The following is a 22,990-nucleotide window of genomic DNA, read 5'->3' as shown; positions in this document are numbered from 1 at the left end:
ATTTGGGCAAAGCTTTTGAGACACAGTCCATCTGCCTTCGTGCCCACTTGTTCTTCTTTCTTGCTGCTAGAGAAACTTCTACTACTTTAGCTGCTTGTCTTAATTTGTTTTAACAGTGGAAAAACACTGAAAAGAAATGGAAATTTCTATTAAATATGTTTGGGATAAGAAGTGTGTTCACAGTAGCTGGGGATTGTTTGAGTGCCCGCATGACATCCATTTTTGAGACAATAGTGAGTTCTTGGGCTGGGAGCCAGGTTTCGGCCAATGACTATTAAGTAAATAAGAGAAAATCAGCAATATACATTATAAAATCATTTCTAATAAGGTAATTTATCGTTGTAAGCAATGTAAAATAGTTCATGTAATTGTGCAGTTAATTGCTTCATGTATATGTACGTGGCAATGGGCTTTCTGGATAACTGTGGTACATTTAAGTTAAAAAATGTTCTTTGAGCTCAAACTATTTAGTGAGAATGTCCATTTTACATTGGTTTGGGTCGGGGTCTTTGACTTTTTAGAGATACCAGTAGCTTACTTCTCCCCTCTCATTTGTCCACTTCAGGTTAATGGGAACCTGGTTTGTGAAAAGCCTGATATGCAAAGAGCTCATTCTTGAAGCTTGGGCTCCCCCACTCACTGCTGCCACTAGACATGGCTGCTGCAGAGTAAATGTGCTCCACCCTTCAAGGGTCTGTCCTGGAAATTAGCCACACACCCCAGCCTTCTTTCTCTCCTCCCGGCTCCTGCTACTGGAACCATCATTGCAAGAACCCCAGTAGCTGGGGTTGTGATTTGAAATTTGTTCTGTAAAATAACAGCTTTATTGAGATATAATCCATATACCATCAAGTCCACCTTTTTAATCTTTTGAGAATTTTTAACATATTTACAATAACTATCTAATATTCAAAAACTTTCATCACTCCAAAAAGAAACCCATTAGAAGAAACTTCACGTTCCACCAGATCTTGGCTGCTACTAATCTGTCGCTTTGGATTTGCCTATATTGGATGTTATGTATAAATGGGATGATATAATATGTAGTCTTTTGTGCCTGACTTTGTTCATCGAGCATAACGTTTCTAAGCCTCACCCATGTTGTAGCACATATCAGCACTTCATTCTTTTCATGGCTGAATAATATTCCATTGTAAGGATAGAGCACAATTTGTTTATCCATTCATGGGTTGATAGACATTTGGGCTGTGTCCACTGTTTAGCTATTATGAATGATGCTGCTGTAAACATTCCTGTACATGTTTTGGGGTGGGTGCATTTTCATTTCTCTTGATATATACCTAGGAGTAGAATTTCTGGGTCATTAGAATTCATTTTACAGGGAGACAAATATTTTAGTACCATCTTACATTTGAAATGTGGCATGTACTTTACAAAGTTTTTTTCTCCAGAGGAAAAAAAATTGCAAAATTCTTCAGTTATCTAAACCAACCAATCCTGATATCACTGGTGACATGGGATTGCCCAGTGATTTTTGAGTCAAACACAGGTGAATTCCAGTCCTGCTAATTCCTGATTTGGTGATATCTTGGGCTTGAATGTTGACTCCAAACCAGAGTATCTTGTCTGGATTAAAGTCTAGTCTGTGATTCCCAAACACTATCAATTCTTCTCCCGATTTCATGTCATTCCATGCAGAAAATTATACTATTTGTGATTAATTTGGTAAGTAGAGGAGACTTGTCATCTGGAGGGCTGAAGGGCCCAGTACCTGGCACAACAAAATTTCACTCCTTCAGCATATTAAACCGTGCTGGGCTCTTCTCTCTTCTTCTGTGGCCCCCATCTTTTTAGAAAATTGTTTTCGCGATAGACTTGTGGTCTTGCCTCTTCCTATAACCTTTTCTGTCCTAATATGGGATCTCCATTAACCATTGGAAAAAATATTGGGTAAAAACTAGGTTTTTGCAGACTTTTGATCTCATTGCATTTTTTTAACTTTTTTTTTATTGTATAGTATAAAATATATACACAGCAAAGAAATAGAAAAGCAATAGTTTTCAAAGCACTCTTCAACAATTGATTACAGGACAGATCCCAGAGTTTGTCATGGGCTACCATATGATCCTCTCATATTTTTCCTTCTAACTGCTCCAGAATATAGGAGGCTAGAGGGCTTAAATACTTTTTTATTATCGCGATTGACTTTTTTTCCCTTCTTTTTTGTGAACAATAATATATACTCAAAAAGGCTATAAATTTCAAAGCACAGCACCGCAATTAGTTGTAGAACATATTTCAGGCTTTGACATGGGCTACAATTTCACAATTTTAGGTTTTTACTTCTAGCTGCTCTAAAATACTGGAGACTAAAAGAGATATCAGTATAATGATTCATCATTCATATTCATTTGTTAAATCCTATCGTCTATGTAGAATTCCACTATCACCTTTGATATTTTCATACCTCTCTTTTGAGTTGTTTGGGCTATGGCAATTCTAAATTTTTTTTTTTTTAAATTCTAAATTTTTGATATTGGAAGAGTCTGTCACTAATATGGGTAGGGACATGGAAGTAGTTGATGTTCTGGAGAGACTGGGCTTGGTTTCAGGACTTACCTGGACCAGGGACCCTTCTGGAGGTTGTAGGTTTCTGAAAAGTTACTCTAGCGCCTGGAATCCTTGAAGAATATTATATATTACATTAGATGTTCTTTAGGATTGGCTAGAATGGTCCTGGTTAGGGGTTGGCAGGTTATTATATGTAGCAAAGTCTAACTGAAGCTTGTATAAGAGCAACCTCCAGAGTAGCTTCTTGACTCTATTTGAACTCTCTCTGCCTCTGCCACTGATACTTTATTAATTGCATTTCTTTTTGCCTTTTTAGTCAGGATGTAATTGTTGATTCCATGGTGCCAGGTCTGGATTCATCCCTGGGAGTCCTCTCCGATGTCGCCAGGGAGACTTTCACCCATGGATGTCATATCCCACGTAGGGGGGAGGGCAATGATTTCACTGCAGGGTTGGACTTCGAGAGACTGAGGTCACATGTGAGCAACAAGAGGCCCTCCAGAAGTAACTCTTAGGCATGCCTACAGGTAGTCTAAGCTTCTCTACTACCTTCATAAGTTTCACAAGAGTAAGCCTCCTGATCGAGGGCATGGCTCACTGATTTGGGTATCCCTAAAGTGTGACACAGTATCAGGGAATTCCCTAATGGTACGGTTTAATAGTTCCCTAGTCTTTCTCTCCCAATACTTTTTGATTATCTGCTTAATATACTCTAGGATATTTACAAGCATTACAATAATCTATGCAGGATTAAAGGACCTCTTTCTTATTCTTTGCTTCCTGTTTTTCAGTTGTTCAAATTGCATTTTATCTTCAGTGTGATGTGTGGATAAACCTCAGAATAAATGAAGACTCCTGCGATGGTGGTTTTGAACACTTTAGCTCTGACTTCCAATAACCAGCCCCAATGAATTTAATTGTATCTGGAATTTGATGCCTCACTGTTGTCATTTTTTTCCTCTAGGCTTATACATATCATATTGTCTTTCCTGGGTTTGCTTTTATCTACTTTCATTCCAGTCAGTGGCTTGTTGGTCAATGCACGGCTTAGGTAGAAATCTAATTCAAATTTTTGTTTCCTGTTTTGTGTAAAACTATTTGGCCATGTGGAATTTGCTCTGGGAAAGGTTCAGTGTACAATCTGGTTCAGTCTTGTTTTTCTTGATAGATTGTAGAATTGATCAGCTGCCCCATCAGAACAGGACCATTCAGATGTTGAGCTGTAGATGATCTGCAATCATGAACTTTCTGAGTGAGGCAGAGGCCCTTTGGATGGCGTTTCAGTTTCCCAGCTCCTATAACAAATGCTATATAAAGGTTTGGCTTAAACAATGGGAATTTACTGACTCATAGTTTTGAAACTAGAAGAAGTCCAAAATCGAGGCATCAGCAAGGAGATGCTTCCTATTTGAAGATTGTGGTTTCTGGGTCTGGTTGCTGGTAATTATTGATCCTAGGCTTTTCCATCACACGGCCTTGCATGTGGTGGCGTTTTCTCCTTTCTGTTTGGTTTCTGTTGACCTCCAGCTTCTGGCAGCTCCCCATGGAGTCTCTCTTCTTGTGTCCAATTTCCTTTGCTTATGAGGACTCCAGCCATGTTAGATCAAGGCTTACCTTTACTTAGTTTGGAGACAGCTTGACTAGTGACATCTTCAAAGGTCCAATTTACAAATGGCTTCACACCCACAGGACCAGGGCTTGAGACCTGAACGTGCTTTTTGTGGGGCCATTTCAGTATAGCCTTGATGAGATAGAATACTTCTGGCCCTTTTTAAAGTAATTGATATCCCTTCCATGTCCTCGCTGGTGTCTTCACAGCAGATTTATCAAGACCCACTAGATTAGAGTGAGCTGTTTCATTCCTCTGGTCATGGAAATGAGTCAGAAGAGGTCTAAGTCCTCAATTCACCTTGATTCGTCTCTCAGTACTTTCTTAGCAAAATAATACCTGTTTTTTTCAGATTATAAAAGTTATTTCTTTCTGATACTTTTTAGAGTTATAGAGGCCAAATTCATGGTAAACCTGCAAAATGACTTCCCCCAAAGTATTTAAAAATTATGCAGAACTGTGTCTTCCAGAACATTTGTGTGAGTGGGTATGCCTTTTTCTCCAGATGTCAATGACAATGATAAAGAGATGTGTTGTCAAGTCTAGCAATTGTTGAACCCTTTTGATGCATTTGGCATCATACTAAGTACCTTACGTTGATTAAGGCATCAAATCCTCACAAACCTTATAAGAACGGGACGAAGATTATCTCCACCTGAAGATGGAAACAGTGGGCATCAAAGCTGGGATTTGCATCGAGACAGTCAGACTGAGATTTTGTATGTTTATGTTCCAATATGTGAATGCTTGTGTGGGTGCATGTGAGCACACTTTGTGGGTGTGTACCTGCATGTGTGTGCATCTGTGGGTACATTTGTTTATATACTGCGCATAGTGTTTAATTTCCTATTGATACACTTGATATTTTAAACATTTCTCATGATATCCTATCTTTCTGATGTCCTTATTTGCTTAGAACCATTTCCCTCTCCCTAAATAGAAGCTTCAAGGTCATGGTCATAACCTACCATAATCAGGCTATGATGCATATGTTTCAATGTAACATACTGAATGTCTTTTTTGACATTCCTGATTATTCCTTAGGAAATCGCACTAGAGATGAGACCATACAGGCAACGTGCATGAATATTTGTAAACCTCTTGATATGTATGTATGTGTGTGTGTGTGCACGCATGTGTGCATGTACCACATTAAAAGAACTTGGTGCATTAGACAACCATAACAACCACTAACTGCCACTCATTTGCAATTTTTAAATGACAGTTGTTGTATACATGCAATGAACTATTGAGCAGCTGTAACAAGTAAAGAAGTTGTAAGGTGTGCAACTAGGTGAATGAAACTTGTGGACAGTATGTTGAATGAAATAAGCCAGAAACAATAAGACAATATTTTTATGCCTCACTAACATGGACTAACTACAAATATGTGAACTCTGAGAATTGAATTCAAGGGCATATGTTATCTGGTTGGGGTCTATTGTAAAGCTTACTTGATTGTAAGCTCTTACAGTAGTCATATCTATTCCAGAGTTGCAACTCTTATTTCTATGTTCTGAGATGCTGAGTTCTTTGTATATAATCTGGTCATTCCCTCTAATTTTAGGTATCTATGTTACACCTGAGACTCAGAGCTAGAGTTCTGCAACTGTGAAAGTCAGCATTATCCCGTTCAGCGACTTTTCAAAACATCAAAAAAGTGATCAAACAGCAATTAAAGATACAAACGAAGCTAAGCCTGGTAGGACTAAGGGAAAGCAGACTAAAGGGTAAAGGATGGTATTGAGTATACTTTAAAACTTCCACTTCCTGGTGCATGGGCGATTCAGGGCAGAATGCTTGCCTTCCATGCGGGAGACCTGAGTTCATTTCCTGGACCATGCACGTCCCCCCACACCAGAAAAATATATATATAAATAAATAAAAACTTCAACTTCTATGTGAGACCAAAAGAAATGTGCTTATTTGGTGGAAAATTTATATTTTTGGTAACACACTATCTAATCTAACTTGTGTGGTCAGCTTATTCAAACACCATAATTACATGGAACCTTGAATAGGGAGTGAGATCTTGTAGGTTTGTACAGATTGGTGGGGATGCCATGATACATCCCAGAGTAACCTGGGCAAAAGATTTAAATGTATTTGCAAAGTCCCCTTGAGGGACAGGGGAAAAAGGTGGAAATATTAAATTTCCCCCTTGGGGAAGAACTGATATTCTGGTAATCACTGGGGACTGCTAATTTGATGGGCCAGGACCTTGATCTTGGGGCTTGCCCCCATGAAACTTGTTCCTGCAAAGGAGAAACTATGACTATTTATGAGTATGCCTAAGAGTCACCCCCAGAGAACCTCTTTTGTTGCTCAGATGTGGCCTCTCTCTTTAAGCAAATTGTACAGGTGAGCTAATTCCTCTCCTTCTTACATGGGACTTGACTCCCAGGGGTGTGCATTTCCCTAGCAATGTGGGACATGACTCCAGGGCATGAGCCTGGCCCTGGCATTGTGAGAATGAGAAAGGCTTTGTTGCCAAAAGGGGGAAGAGAAATGAAAGAAAATAAAGTTTCAGTCACTGAGAGATCTCAAATAGAGCCGAGAAGTCATTCTGGAGTTTATTTTTACGCAGTATATAGATATTTCCTTTCAGTTTTTGGTACTTTGGAGTAGCTAACGGGAAATACCTGAAAAAAACTGTAATCCAATAGCCTTGATTCTTGAAGATGACTGAATAACTATAGAGCTTTTAAGGTGTCATCATGTGATTGTGAAACCTTGTAACTGACACTCTCTTTTATCCTATATATGGACAGATGAGTAAGAAAAAATAAAAGAAAAAAAATAAGTGAATAATAGGGGGAAGGAGGTGTTTGGGGTGTTCTTTTTCACTTTTATTTTTACCTTTATTCTTATTTTAATTTTTTGGGAGTTAATGAGAATGTTCAAAAACTGATTGTGATGATGAAGGCACAGCTATATGATGATACTGTGAACCTCTGATTGCACAATTTGGATGACTGTATGGTTTGTGAATATATAATATATATCTATAAAATTGCATTAAAAAGATGAGAGTTGTCAAGGTAGTAATCCAAGAGGGTTCAAGCAATTTGGAAACAAACTTTTTTCCGGCTTTTCAACGGGGTAGCTCTCTTCCACAACTTGCCCACACATTGTGGTCCTTACGATTAGTTGTTAAAGGAGATATGGGAAAACATGTGTCTTGCATAATAAGGGGTCTGTGAGCTAAAGCACAGCCCCATTACCTCTAGTCTCATCTCCGTAGTTAATTGGCAAGCTTGTTAATCCTGTTCCTTGTGATACTTTGGTTGCAATCAGGGAGACCTGCAGGGGTGTTCTTGAACAGTGAAATAGAGCCTAACGTCTTGCTTCCCACATAAGGCTTAGAGAAGGTATGTGACTTTTGCTTGCACATTTGCCCAGAAACACAGACTATTGCTTGATTCGAAAGCACACACGTGTGCTAATGTCTTATGACGGAATCACAGGTATTTGCTGTTCCCCAAGCCATGAAGGGGGACTTGGAGGACAGAAACACAGACTGGCCATATCGGAATGGAAAGTGTTTGTGAGAGCCTATGTGTCTGAGCACTTCTTCTGTTAATAAGCAGAGAACTTCTGTACAATATGGTTATCAGATAGCACTGATAAAACTTTTTTTAACTTAGGTAAGAGTGAAATTATTTTTGTCTACATAGAATGGATATTGTAAGTCAGAGTTTCTCATATTAACAATGTCTGCTGTTGGCTCCCGATTGCTACCTTTTAGTCATGTATCTCACCATAATTGTGCCTCACCCATGTTAAATGAGAATTTCCTATTCCATTTGAAGGACTCCCAGTGTAAAGTTGACTTCTACTCTATCCACATTTCTACCTTTTAACCCATCCTTCTTCAAGCTCCTCTTCCTTGCTGTTTTCCTGCCCTGCTACAAACTGCTCCCTCCATTATTTTCTACATCCTTCCACTTAATAAGTTAAACCAGAATGGAATCAAAATATATTCATTTAAGGCTCCAGTCTCAATTAAGAGTTATCTCAATTCACTTATTTTAGAACTAAATGTGCTTACTCCCTTTCAGTGAAAATGTGAACACATTCTTATCATGCAAAGTTAAAAACATAGAAGAATATTAAATACCTTCACTTCTTAGGGGTTACCACAGGTTTTTTTGCACCTACAAATATAAAAAATGGAAATTATTCATTTGGATAATTTTGAGCAAAAATGAAATCCTCTCGTTCCTCTTTTCTCTGTCTACTGACAGATGCGTTTTTCATACTTAAATTATTTTCACTCTATACCCTTATTGGACTTATATGTCAGTGTGTAGAGTGTTACTACTTTGGTTTTATAAGCTGCATCATGTTTAATAGTACAGATGTGCCATAATTTGTTTGTTCTCATTCCTTGTAACTTTGGTCTTTTCGTTTGAGTCAGGTAAATACCTTGCTTGCCCCATTCTCAGTAAATTCTGCCTTGAGACTTTATTCCATTACCCCATCAAGAATGTGGCTCTTTATTTCCAGTCAATTTACATGATTCCCATGTTTCTAAAACCCACTTCTTCTGCAACCTTTTTCCATGTTAGTCTGACACTTCTTTTCACTCTTGGTTAGTTGATTGATTGATCCATTCAACAAATGCTAAGTGGTTTTATGTGCAAGGGACTGTAAAGGTGGCCTCCAGTAACAGGGAGTGCTGCAGCACAGCATGGGCTCTGGTTTACTCTACATAGGGGAAGAGGGCTCACGAGCCAGGAGATGCCAGAACACATGGCAGGATGTGCTGGGGGTCACGGGACACAAACTGTGTCCTCAGGGCCTTGGTGGAGCTGTCCTGGCTTCCCGTTGGGAAAATGATTATTGCTGATGGAGGAGTGCGGATTTGACCTGTCCATCCAGGGATGGTTGCAGACCTGATGCAGACATAGGGGGCTGTGTTCTAGGCAGAGGGGTGCCAGTGGGAAAGTGGGGCGGAGGCTGTGGAGGCCTAGTAAGCAGGCTGATCAGGTGGTTTGATCTTAGAATCCACCAAGGATCAATGAATGGAAGAGAGAATTGCCTCCATTGTTACTTATTCTTTTTTGTTATCCCAACCATGAAGTTTGTATTTACAATGCCCTTGCTTTTGTAGATAGCTTTATCAGAGTCTGTATGTATGTACATGTTTATCTAGACATAATTTGGTTACTTTTGTGCCTTCTTTTATTTGTAATGTTTATTTCCCCTACATATATTATTCTTGCCTTTTTTTTCTCTCAACATTATGTTTCTAATATTTATGTTACATGTAGCTGTTGTTGATTCATCTTCACTGTGATCGATGATAAAAATTTCCATTCTCCTCCTGCCGGACACCTGGATTATTTTTAGTTTTTTGCCTTTATGAACAATGAACTTTGAACATTCTCTTCTGTGTTTCCTGCTTAGCTGTAGAATTTTCTCAAGGCTAAGGCAGCCCTCTAGCACAGCTCTTCTTAAGCATTGAACTGCTTCTATTGTCTTTGTGTAGGAAGGCACTAACTGGGTCGTTAAAGAATTTTTTTCTGCAAGATTTAAGAAGCATTTTTTCAAAGCCTCCACTTGTTTATATTTATCAAAGCATTTGTAGTGCTTCCTTAGTGCACTATTTGTGCCTAGTGTCCTCTAAGTTATTTCAAGTAAAAGTGTTTAAGTTATAGTTTTGATGTCCATATTACAGATGATGGAAATTGAGGTGTAAAGTGGAGCTAGGATTTGGGAGGGCAATCTGATGGAGAGTCTGTTCTCTTAGCATCTGTGCAATGCTGCCTCCTCTAGCCCGGTGTCGGTGGGCAGAGCAGATGGGTGAGACTTGTAGGCTGAGAAATGCAGAGATGGTTTGACATTTTGGGTTATTATAAAAAGGCAACCAGACACCCTGCAGCAATGTTTAACCCCCTTCATTATTCAGGATCAACTTGCAGAATTGATGTAATCTCTTCTGTCCTTTTTCTAGATATATATTTAGAAATTGTTCATTTTTATATTTTTATGAACACATCCACTGTTTTAATTTCTAGGCTTCTCAAGCAGATACCATGAAATGGGCTGGCTTTAAACATAGGAATTTATTAGCTTACAGTTTGAATCCATGAGAATGTTCAAATCAAAGCATCATTAAGGTGATGTTTTTTTCCCAAAGACCAGCTGCTGGAATTCCTTGGCTACTCTGCCCCCAGGCAAGGTACATGATGGCATCTGCTGGTTTCTCATTTCTGTTCTGGGCTTTGTTGCTTTCAGCTTCTTGCCTCATGGCTTTCTTTCTATTTGTCTGCATTTCATTCTCTTATAAAGGACTCCAGTAAGAGAATTAAGACCCATCCTGAATGAGGTGGGTCGCACCTTACCTGAATTAACCTCATCAAAATGTCCTACTTCCAATGGGTTCACCTCCACAGGAATGGATTCTATTTAATAAGCATTCCTTTCTGGGATAAATAGAGCCTCAAGCCATCACATCCACCATCATAAAACTTTTAATATTTTGAAACCCAGGATGTAAAACACGAAGGGATTACGTTCAACCATGGAGATGTTTACAGTAATGGCCTAAATGACCTTTCTACTTTTCAAGCTAATGAACTGAAGAATGAAATGCCGTGTGCCGTGTGAAATCTTCATTTCACAACATCACGTTATGTGTTAATCATTAGGTGCATTTGTGGCAGCTAATTCAAGATCTTTATTGACTTGTTTATCTGAAGTCTCATGTAACAGACTTATTTCTTAGGAGTTAATGTGTAGCTTTCTGTAGAAGTGCTACTGAAACTCCCCAGAAGTGCTCTGTAGTACCCCAAACAAAGCAGACGTTATTCTTTGCCTTTATCTGGCAGAACGTACCTTGGGCTTCACAATGAGTATATCTCATTGTGAGTCTGTCTGACTTGTGGACAATTCATTTCTATTCCTTTAGCACCTAGTCATTCAGCTGAATTTTTTGTGTGTCATATTCTGCCCTAAGGCCTGGGAATACCAAGTGGACAAAACAAAACCTCTGTCCTCTGGTGGCTTATACTCCAGTGGGTAAATCAGATCATGGAGAAATACATCTGTATTTGCAGTTTTAAGTAGTTTTAAGTGCCATGAAGAGGAGAAAATAATCTGAGTGGAGAGTAGGAGGCAGGAAACTTACCTAGGCTGTTCAGGAAAGGTAACATTTAAGTGAAACCTGAGTGATAAGAAGGAGGTACCTGGGGAGGACTTTGGGGAAGAATCTGGTGGGTCACAGTGAATGCCTTCTGAGAGGTGAAGACCTCACTGTATTTCAATGCCAGAGAGAAGATGCATGTGAGCAAATGTGTAAATGTGCATGTGTATATATGTATGTGTGTTTGTGTGTTGCATGTGTGTCTGTGTGTGCATGCATGTGTACATATGTGCTCGTATGTGGATATGAGTGTGTGTCTGGAGTGCAGTGAATAGGAGATGCAGAAGTAGGCAGGGGCCAGACCACAGAGGAGGGTCGGTTGGTTGGGACCAATGGTTTGCATTTTAAAATCTTGTGGAAGAAGCGATTGTCGGGTTTTTAGCAGGGAAGAAATTTATTTAATCTGCTCAGCTCTTTACAGAGATTACCCTGGTTGCAACCTAGGAAATGGGCTTTGAGAATCAAGACTAAAAAGCAGCAAGGCCAACTAGGTTTTTGCTAAGTCCAGGTGAGAGTCGAATGTGGCTTACAGTAGGATTGTAGAGGTGGAAGTGACGGAATTTGTCAAATGTGTGATATGTAATTTGAGGATATAATGACAGGATTTCTTGGTGGCTTCTATTATTATGTACAGAAAATAGAGGAATCAACAGTCATTCAGGATGTGATGCAGAAGACTTAGGCAGGAAGCCATTTTAAGGAAGGAGATAGTCAGTGGTTTCCTTTTTTAAGTTCTAGGTAGTTCTTTGTCACTCAAAGTGAAATGTGGACAGAATTTATAGTTTTGAGGACAGATTGGGGCTGAGAAGCAATTTTACATTCACTAGGCACTAGATGGTATTTAGAGTCCTTTGTGGGGTTCTCCAGGGAGAATGGGTAGATGGTAGGGAGAGAAGGGCATAAGACAGGCCCTTGGTATGTCCTCGACATGAGAAAGCTATTGCATAATTCTGCAAAGGTCGATACTCTTTCAATATTGGCTGGAGTGAGTCTTGGTCAATGAGCTCTTTGGGTCTAGGTTTACCTAAGGATGCTTTGACAACTTATTTATTCAGATTTCTGGCCAGAGCAAACACCTATTCACATCCAGCTGGAAGCTGGTTGGTAGAGATATAAATAGATCATCTGCCTATTATTTCAGCCCCATGACCCATGTGTCTAGCCCAGTTCCCAACCCCTAGGCAAAAAAAAAAACAAAACAAACAAACAAAAAAAAACACACAGTCATTTCAGAAATGAGGTACAGGAAAGGATGGCATCTTCAAAATAGCAAGATGACCTTGACTTTGGAGGCAGGAATTACCTGTTTCATTCTTCCCTTTAGCTGTGGGAGCTCCTGGAGTCTTGGAATACATGGGTAGACTAGGAATGGTAATGCTACCATTCATGCCTATTTCCTCTTATGGTTAATAACGTATTTCAGGAAAATACGACATGTATGAATAGGGTACATTAGCTACTTTGCAATTATTATTGCAATTATTCTCTAATTGGTATAATCTTTGAGTTTGATATTATATGTTTAAGTAATTTTTATTTTAATGAGGAATTCGGATTCTTGTTTTTAATGCACTGACCAAAATTTTGTGCTGTTGAGGCCTTTTTTAAAATTACACTTTTTAGACCACAGATTGCAACTGATTTGGACTCATACAGATCAACCTTAACATGCCTGCTCCATTGGCCTTAAAAGGCATCATCGTACACCTTACACACAGTGCCATTCCAACTAAAATGAGAATCCTTTTCACTAAATATTCTGGTTTTTCTAAATATATTTGCTGTTCTTCTCTGTAAACTTATCTGCTCTCTTTCAAGATATTTATATTTTCAACCAGGAATAACAAGTTTAATAAATTTATTCCTGCTCTAAATCATCATTTCCTCCTTTATTTGCCCTTTGATGTCTCAAGTGGCCCTGATGAATTATGATGTGCCAGAATAACTTCTCTGAGCTCCTTAAGATTCATACAATTTGGTTATATCTTCTGTCTGCTTTCATGTTTCCAGGCCCATGAGACCTCCTCTTTTTACTCTATCTGCCTGTAAGTAATCCCTTCATCCCTTTGACCAATAATTGGAAAATTATGACATTTTGAAAGTACATCTCTCAAAACCATGGGATTCCTTGTATTTAGACCAGATGTTAGGAGGATTTTAATAGAGGAGTAAAACATCTGTGACAATGATTGGCCGAGTCCTAGAAGCAAAGGGGACATGAGTAATATTTTAATGCAAACATAAATATTGTAAAGAAGGTAGAGGAGTATATGTGCATTTGCATTATTTTTTTCCATTAATTCATTGCTCAGACATTGATTGTTTGCCTGTCCTATGCCAGCTACCAACCAGAGTTTGAGCTTTTCACAGCCTCATTTTAAAATGAAACAGATACACAGAGAATTGTAATTCCAGGTGATAACAGCTGTAATAGAAATGAGCACTGATGTACAGTGAGGCCACATGGAGATAGGGGAAAATGAAAACAAAATTAAAGAAAGATTCTCAGTACTAAAGTTCAGAGATTGGGACTATAGTCTGGGAAACCAATAAAGAAGATACAGCAGAAATTGTAGAGGTGAGAAAGAGAGGGGACCTATCAGAGTGGAAAGGAGGACATGGAGCCTAGAGATGGGTAAGGGAAGAGTTTTCAGGATATAGTGATAAATGAGGGGAAAAAATTGGGAGGATAAAAGAGGAGGAAATGGCAATGAGTACTTGGGTTATGATTTGGATGCCTGGCTAAAGAGTGGAGTTATTAACCATAGGAGGAAATAGGCATGAAGGAGACTTTTGATGAAGACAGATAATGAGGTCAGCTTAGGATGTATTTTAGCTGAATTGCCATGCACTTATTTGTGTGGAGAAATATATTTTGAATTACAGTTCTGGATTAGGTACAGAGGGGTCTGGGAGAGAGTTCTGTCTTTTGGAATCAGTAGTACTTTGAAAGTGTGCAAAATCATGTGAGGTTGAAGACATTGGCCACTGACAGTCTATAAATGGAGAAGACATGAATGCATGGGAGAGATTGGCGCACACCTTCATTTAAGGGTAAGACTAGGAAGTAAGCATCTGAGTTTTAGTAGAAACAGGGTGAGATTGTGGTGTCATGGAAACCAGGCATGAGAGGGTTTCAAGGGTTATTAAAGAGAGAGAACCATTGGACACAAATGCCTTGAAGATGTCCAATTGTGCAAGCTCAGTAGATTTGGCAAACAAAAGGGGCTGAAGAAGTGTCAATGGATGGAATGTTGAGTTGTCCCACTGCAGGTGCATGCATTTGCATATTGGCATAGACATTGCACCTTCTAGTTGACAAGAGAGAAAAAGTGACACTCTAAGCCCTGTCCACCTTAATGAAAGTCAAGTGGAAGCCACGAACAGTAATTTTTGCACCATGAGAATCATTTATAACTTGATTATTTGATTGCCTCCTCATGAGTTCTGTGCCTTGACGAACTATCTCTAGATAAATCCTTTAGAATTTGCCAATAGAGTTTTGTTGCTTTCAGGTCCCATTATTTAAGATTTTTTTTCTTCCTGAGAAAGGGCTTTTATTGGCTTAGCTAACAGAAGTAGATTGAATGAACTTTCACTTAGTTTTAAAACCTGCTGACAGCTAAAATTAATATTGCCTTTGTGTAAATAATAATTTTATCTAATGGGCTTCATTTATTTTTATGGCTCCTCTAGGCAATCTGGAGCTAAACAAGGGGATGAAGGCAAACTCCAATAACACTGCCCTTTGAAGAGAGAGATAAAAGAAGGTCACTGGAGCCAAGCCATTATCGAAATGTATAAAATAGTTTAATGTTTGCTTTTTTCCCTTTTATAACATGAGGTCATTTTATATAGCCATAAAATTCCATCTCATCTGAGCTCAGATATGATGAAAATCTATGGGCAGCAAAGCCAGTGTCTTATTCAGTTACATGAAAATGGCAGCACAGGAAAGTGGCCACAGCCATGCTTCTGTTCTTGAGGGCAGTTGCTGTTTCATCTGCAGATTCCTAAAAATCTCACAGACTCATTTGTTATAACCCCAGTTTGGCTGAAACTTGGCAATCAAGCTAAACAAGTAAAAATTATACAAAAAGGATCGATTTTACTAAAATGTGCATAGAAGTTGAACATCTAATATATTTGGTGGACATCTTGATTCCCTTTATAGATTCAACACAATAAGAAGAAAACTTTAATTTCATATTATTTCCCAAGGAAAAAAGGGTAAATTATTGGTTTTAAAAAAGGTTTAGAAGACTCCATTTACTTGAAATCCGTGCATTATCTTAAGTTTTATTGCTTTATTGATTCTTCATTTAATCTTTCTTCCTGTTCAGTACTGTAGAATATTGATACAGCTGCCAAGAAAGAGCATAGGTTCATTCAATAAATTCCTTCTAGCCCTGAACACAACATGGACTTTCATTCTCCTGAACCATTTATTCCTGCTACTTAGAACATTATACCTTGAACTCCTTCAGAATCCACAACTTCTGTCTTCTTCCTCCATTCAGAGAGACTTCCTCCATATGTGTTTCCTAAGACTTTGCTCCTATTTCTCTTTCATAATGATCAAAAAGATAGTTGTTCACGCTTTTGACGGCTCGAACTTGTGAAGTGCTAGGACTGTTGTTTCCTTCCTCTTTTCCTTGCTGACTTGCAGTGCTGTGTCTTGCCCACGGAAATCGGCTGGATGGATAATGAACGTTCTAAGACACATCTCATATCTGTGCAATGGCTCATATCTTATTGTTTCTTCTAGAGATAAGACTGCATTTCTAGGGGAGATTCAGGCCATCCGATCTTGTGCTCTCAGAAGCGTGGGTTTACAGGCATGAGCTGCAGGTTGGGTTGTGCAATGCAAAGAGCCAGAGGCTAGCAGGACCCGTTTGCCCATGGCTTCCAACTATACTCATGATCTTCCCTATGCAGTTTAAGGCTTTCTGAGCCTTAGCTTTCTCAGCTGCAAATTGAGTACAAGGATTAGGGGACTTGGACTTCCCCTTCTGCCTCCCTAAACTCTGTGAATCTTTGACTCATTTTCTGTCTTCAGTGAACACAGAGTCTAAACCACTTCACAGTGGTGCTTGCACAGTGGCAAGGAATTGAATTATGAATGCTAAATAGACTATTGCTTTGTTATTTCTGATTCATTCACATAGCTGATTCAATGTGCTTGAATGTGTAAACTTGGGATTATATGTGTTCAACCCATGGTATGCTTACAATAAAAGGGAGAAGAAGGGAGTGAGAAGTTAGACGCATTAACAGTTGTTTGACTATCCAAGGCAAACTTTAATTAGGGGGGTGAGATGTCAGGTACACCAAGTTCCAGCTGGTCGAGTGGGCACCCTCTGTGTGTGAGAAGTGGGAAGTCCTCTGATCCTTAAAGAGTGGGAAGAACTGGAGCTGGAGTGGGGTCCAAGGCAACAGCAGTAGCAGATGTGCAAATGAGTGTGGAAGGCTTCATCTGAGGATCCTTGTGGCCAGAGGGGCTGAAGGAAAGGCTTTTTCCATAGGAGTGGTAGAAGACGTAGGAGGAAGTGGTTTGTTGGCTTGGGGCACGGGTATTTGCTTGGGAAAGGAGTGGAGGTTCAGTACATTGAATTGTGTCTCTCCTCACCACCCCCATCCCAAGGATATGTTCAATTCCTAACCCCCATCCCTGTCAATGTGACCTTATTTGCAAATAGAATCTTGGTAGATAGAGTCAAGTTAGGATGAAGTCACACTAGATTAGGGTGGGTTCTAACCGAATATGACTAGTGTTCCATTTTTTTTTTTTTTTTTTTGAGGAGTGTCCTTTTAAGAAGACTATATTTGGACACAGTCATGGGGGGGGGAGGTCACATGAAGATGCAGGAAGCAAAGAAGGGAGTGATGCTGCCACAAGTTAAGGAACACCTGGAGCCAGGAGAACCTGGAATATAAAAGGGAAGTTTGTCTCCTGGATCCTTTGGGGAGAGCATGGTCCTGCTAACACCTTCATTTTGGACTTCTGGCTTCTGCAGAAATACCTTCCTGTTCTTCTATTGCGCCCAGTTTGTTTGTGTTAAAGTGTTAGCACAGCTCAGGAAACTTAAGCATTAAACCTATTTTGGGTTTGTTTTTATTAATAATTGCTTAGACTTTGTTCTCTAAATGAAACTTCTCATGGAAACTTTCAATTCTCTTGATCTCTTTTTTATCTGGGAACATTTTTTTTTTCACTAAAAGGAACAGTTATTTTTTTGTTCCCCAAAGCCTATTCAGTCTCAGTGTGGGTGGGAATGGGAAATGTTATTTATCGCACAAACACTTCTATACACAGTTGTGCTTACTTAGATGAAGCTTATACAGAGGTCTTCCCACGTCAATAAACTGAAGCAAGGGCTTTGGAGGTTTTGAAGTAGATGCAACAAAAACGCTTACAATTTGTAGCCCAAATTGGCCTTAAATTCTGCTTTAGGAAATCAACCCATTGGCAAAGGTCAACTCACCTAATACATGTTTAATAATCTGGATGATTTTAGAACGACTTTTTTGAAATTGATCTCTTCGAAATCCCTCGAGATTGTATTTCCCAAATAGTTATAATTAATATGACTTTTCTTTTTTATTGAAATTATGCCAAAATGCTGTAATATAAATTCAGTTGGGTGATTTATAAATGCATATTTTTAATAAACTTTCGAGTGGTAATATCTTATTTGATTTTTAAAGAGGTAGGGATATTTTGGTACATAGGAATCCATGGTTCCCCACCAAAGACAATTGGGCAATTTCTGGGGACATTTTTTATTAAGCAGGGGTGCTGCTGTCCTCTCGAGCATAGAGACGAGGGAGGTTGTTAAACATCCTGTGATGTACAGCCCAGAACAAAGAATTATCTGGCTTTAAATGGTGGTGAGATTTAGCACCAAATTCTGGTATAAATGTACCTCTTCCCCCACCTCCACCACAGAGAGGCTAGGCGTCAGTGATTTAGTGGAGGATGGCATTGTAGCATCCAGGAAAGAGGGACCTGTTCTTTTGAGCAGAGTCTATTTTGAGTAAACGACTATTCAAGAAGGAGTTAGCATTGCCTGGTAAGAGGCTCAGAAAAGCCCTTGCCTCTAAATGAAGCCTGTGGGTGTCCTTCCCTATCACTTCGCCATGATGATTATTTATAGAAGATCTATTTTAAGAAGACAGATAACATGTTATAGTCTGACAGTTATAAACCTCTACAAATCACCTGCTCATATTAAAAGTCCTTCCCTAAGTTTAATATGGCAAACATGTAATTTCCAGGCGTCACCATCACATCGTGTATTCCATTTTAGCCTCTTTTATTTGATATGGCATTTACCTATTCTCAAATAATCTCTTTCCAGATCAAAAGGAAGAACTATTTCAAGCATTTCTGCTATTTTTCTCTACCTTTCCTTCAGAGGCAATAGTGTTAGGTCTGAGCTTAGAGCTGATGGGCTGCTATAAGCAGAGGGCAGGTCTAATGGCCATTCAGTCTGCAGAACATGTTTCATAGCTAACAGAAGGGAATTCCACATTAGTCGGAGCCTGGCACGTTGGACAGTTATGTGCAAGACAAGAATTTGCTCTTGGCCTCAGTTGATTTGAGCTTAGTCTTGGAGGTCAAGAAAGGATGTTCCTCCATCCATCTTCATGAGGAAATGCTGCACGGTGAGAGCGCTGATGGGTACCTGGTGGGTGCCAGGCAGGGATATTGGTGCTTGGTGTCTGTACCTGGCACACGGCTAGTGTTTACTGAGAGTTAATTTATTTTTTTAATCTTCCGTCCCTATTTTTGTCTTTGACGAGTTGTTTTGACATGGAGTGTTATGATGAACCTGCAGCCTGCCCTGAGTGCACTGAGGAGGAGGCCCCAAACCTTGCTCTGCACATAACGAATTACATCTGAAACATTTCCAACAAGTTTTATTCTATTTTGAGATAGATTATTTGATGAAATTTTATGTCTTCAGTTTCAGGTCAGGAGGATAAGATGTTACTTTATGTGTTTACTTCTGGACTGGAGTTCTAGAGTAGCCCTCAGTTTTGCAGACTATAGATCCTTTTCCTAGAGTGAAAATGGATTATATTGTTTATTTTAACATCCCAGGGTATCCCTAGTGCATCCATCGTCCATGTGGATGTCCATTACAGTGCTGTTTATAGGGCAGGTTTTTCAGTCCTGGCTCCCAGCTTTCCTCCCTACTCTGTCCCCTGTCTTAATGCAGTGACTTCACCTCTTGCTCCCTCAGAAATTCTACTCTAGCCTCATCATGATTTGGAGTCCCTGTATTTGCCTCTCTTGTTTTAGTTGTTTGAACTGATAATAAACATGAACTTGACTGTAAGGAGGTGCATTCTAGAATCCTTCAGGTTCTTACTATTCCTGACATTCTTTCTGCTTTGAGGTTTTTAAACCTGGCAAGTCCCATAATGCACTTCCTTAAATCCACCCCTACAGTTGCTACTTAATGCTGCAATAAATCCCAAGCTTGTGTCATTTGGTTCTTCTGCAAATTCATACATGCATAGAGAGTCTGGCATGTAGTTGACACCCAATAAAATATTGAATTAATAAGAGACTGTAAGCTCAGCTGGACCGTAGGCTGCTAATTCAGGTGTTGTGTTCTTATTTCATTGATTCCTATGGAGTTCATCAACACTTGCTCCACTCTTTAATTTGAATACTCCACTGTCAATTCTTTAGCCTTCAGAAGGCCCTTCTGTTTGCTTGACTCAACACATAGAGGCTGTTCACCCAACAATTTGTTTTCTCTATCTTGTACTTTTATGCTATTTTCATGTGTACACTCCTTTGTAAAGATAGCAGTTCTTTCTTCCTTTTCATGTTTCTGATTTATTTTTTTCTTTTACTTGTTTGCCTAGCTTTAAAAAGAGCTAAACAGATTTCATTTCACTTCTGCACTACCTACTCCTTCCTTGGTTCTTTGCAATCTGGATTCTGTTTCTAGCGTTCTGCTGAAATCTTCCTCTCAAAAGTTGATTATTGACCGTCTTTTGACAAACACCAGTATTTGTTGTTTGATTCATCATACTTAGTTGACAAGGCCTCCTTTTTAAAACTATTGCTTTTAGCTCCATCCGAACTTGACTTTCATGCTGCCATAGTCCTTTGATTCTCCTGGCTCTGTCCTCTTCTTTCATCCTTCTGTGACTACTGTTTTTTACTATCTCCAACCAAACAAGCTCTCATTAGCCTGCTTTTCTTTTCCCTCATGCTTTCCCTTGGTGAATCTCTTCCCTGCCTATGATTTCAACCTTTCCACTCATTTTACTCCTTCTCTTAGTTCTTCCTTCTAAGCCCAGACCTGGATTTTCAACCGTCTTCTTCATTTCCTCAAATATCTCTCAGCATCCTAAACCTAATATGGTCAAACTAATGACCATATTTTCATCTAAGCCAAATCCTCTTGTAGATTCTCATATTTGAATGGTGTTACTATCCCTACAGGCACATATAGTCTCAATTTTGCATTCATCTTTGCCTCTGTGCCTCTCTTCCCCCAAATGTAGCATAATAGAACCACAAACATCTTGTTATATTTCCTGTTTTGGGGGTGAAGAGTTTGAGGTCAACTGGGTGATTCTTTTGGTGCCTACTGAAGTCACTCAATGACTTTCAGCTTTACTCATGGCAAATGCCTTATTGGGAATGGCTGATGAGCTGGCCCTGTGGGGGTTGTTAATGGAGTGCTTCTATGAAGTCTCTGTCATGGCAGTCTCAGGGTACTCAGTCCCTGACATGGTATCTCAGTGCCCACAGAAAGCAGGAAGAGGAATCAGCCAGGCTCGTTGACTTGGGCTTGGAAAATAACACAGCATCAGTTCTGATGTGTTCCATCAGTCAACCCAGCACCAGATTTTAAGTGTGGGGCGGGGGGTGGGGGTCAGAGACTTACCTATCAATGGAAAGGATGTCAAAGAAACTGTGACCATCTTTAATTGACTATATTCTTCTTTACTTACTATTTTAGTTTGTTAATGTTGTCGGATACATAATATATCAGAAATAGGTTGGCTTTTATAAAGAGAATTTATTAAGTTACAAGTTTACAGTTTTAAGGCCTTAAAAATGACCGAACAAAGGCATCCAGATAAAGATACCTTGACTCAAGAAAGGGCTGATAACATTCAGGGTTTCTTTGTTAGCAAGGAAGGCATATGGCAATGTCTGCTAGTTTTTTTCCCTAGCTTCTTTCAAGTGGCTTCCCTAGGGATGTTTTCTTTCTGCATCTTCAATGGTTTCTGGCTGTATTGGCTCTGAAGCTTTTAAAGGATTCTAGTAAGTGACCCACCTTGAATGGATGGAGACAGATCTCCAGGGAAACCATGATTGGATGGGTCACATCTCTGTGGAAACAACTTAGCCAAAAAGCTCCCACCCAACAACACTGAATCAGGATTAAAGACCATGGCTTTTCTGGGATATATAATAGTTTCAAACTGGCACACTGACCAAATTTAGTGTTTGTCTTTACTTTTTATTGTTGCTGTTGACACTACTTGAAATCAAAGCTTCATTATTTCTCTTCTGTACAATCATACCAGTTTTAAATGAGCCTCTCTACCTCTGTGCTCTTTTCTACCTGATTTCCTGGATACGCTATTATGAGAATGGTCTTAATGACTATATCTGCTAGTGTTATATACTATTGGTTGCTTGTTACCCTACAAATAAAGACCCCTCACCTTAGTATAATTTGCCTTCTAAATCTTAACCCAATTTACTGTCTTAGCTACTTTGCCCTTTTCAACTTTATGTTTCCTAGGGCCTGGGAAAAAATATAGTAAACCTCTTCTAAGCATGTTACCTCTCCTTTCTTTTGCCCCTCCAATGCATCTTACATCCTTTTTCCTTGGCATAAAATGCCCTTCTAGAAATCTCCATGTGTTGAAATTCCTTTTGTCTTTCAATATTAAACTCAAACATGAACTCCTCCACGGACCCATCCTAAATCCCTCTAAATGGCAATCCGGCTCTTTCCTAACTCCCATAGCACACTTAGTTCTTTTCAAGGTTTTATAACAACTTGTTTTACAGATACTTTTACAAGCCTTTCCTACTTTAAAGCTTATTAATCTTTTAAATTGTTCATAATCTTTAAAGTCTCACAGCTCCTGGCATGGTACTTTCATCTCAACGAGTAGATGTTCAATATTTATTTTATTCAATTCACGTTTGATCTACAGCCAGAAATTTTGCTGGCTGGTCATCAATTAATTAGTTTTCAAGGCTAAATTCCCCAAACATAGAAGGTTTTTAAGATTTGGGTAGCATGATAGTAATCGAGTTATTGGTAAAATACAATGATTATGCTCCTTTGAGGTAGGGTCTGTTGGATGTTAGAAAGGAAAGGTAGGGTTTCTTAGGGTTTCCACCTATAGATTAGTATGTGTGCAAGGAGTTGAGGATGAATTCTGAGAGAGAACCAATGGATGATCACAAAGATTTTATCTGCATTTCTTAGGAGAGACTATGGCAGCTCAATAGAGTTTAATTAAACATGGACATCTCTCCTTTTATCATCAATGAATGGGTTATCTCACAAGATCATTGGGAGAAACAGGAGTCTGTATTGAGATACACACACACGCACACACTCTCTCACATGCACACACATAATTTGATATGTGACCTAGAAATATGTGTTTGTCTAAGCTCTCCTCTTTCTCTACATGGT

The 22,990-nt window shown here is 39.2% G+C and overlaps 1 protein-coding gene across 9 annotated transcripts in view; it reads left to right on the top strand.

The window, feature by feature from the left end:
* Nucleotides 1–22,990, top strand: part of SEMA5A (semaphorin 5A) — a 574,926-nt gene that overhangs the window by 181,476 nt on the left and 370,460 nt on the right. The window contains exon 2 of one of the 9 annotated variants that reach the window (XM_077116836.1): nt 14,988–15,089. The exons of 6 other annotated variants lie outside the window; for them this stretch is intronic. The gene's annotated coding sequence lies outside the window, so the exon portion shown is untranslated. Of the gene's footprint in view, nt 1–5,708; nt 5,872–14,987; nt 15,090–22,990 lie in introns of all 9 variants that reach the window. 2 more of the 9 variants (XM_077116839.1, XM_077116838.1) reach the window with 2 other exon arrangements.

The sequence above is a fragment of the Tamandua tetradactyla genome, chromosome 9 (genome assembly GCF_023851605.1).
Source record: "Tamandua tetradactyla isolate mTamTet1 chromosome 9, mTamTet1.pri, whole genome shotgun sequence".
Taxonomy (NCBI): Eukaryota; Metazoa; Chordata; class Mammalia; order Pilosa; family Myrmecophagidae; genus Tamandua; species Tamandua tetradactyla.
This window is presented reverse-complemented; position numbering and strand designations above follow the sequence as displayed.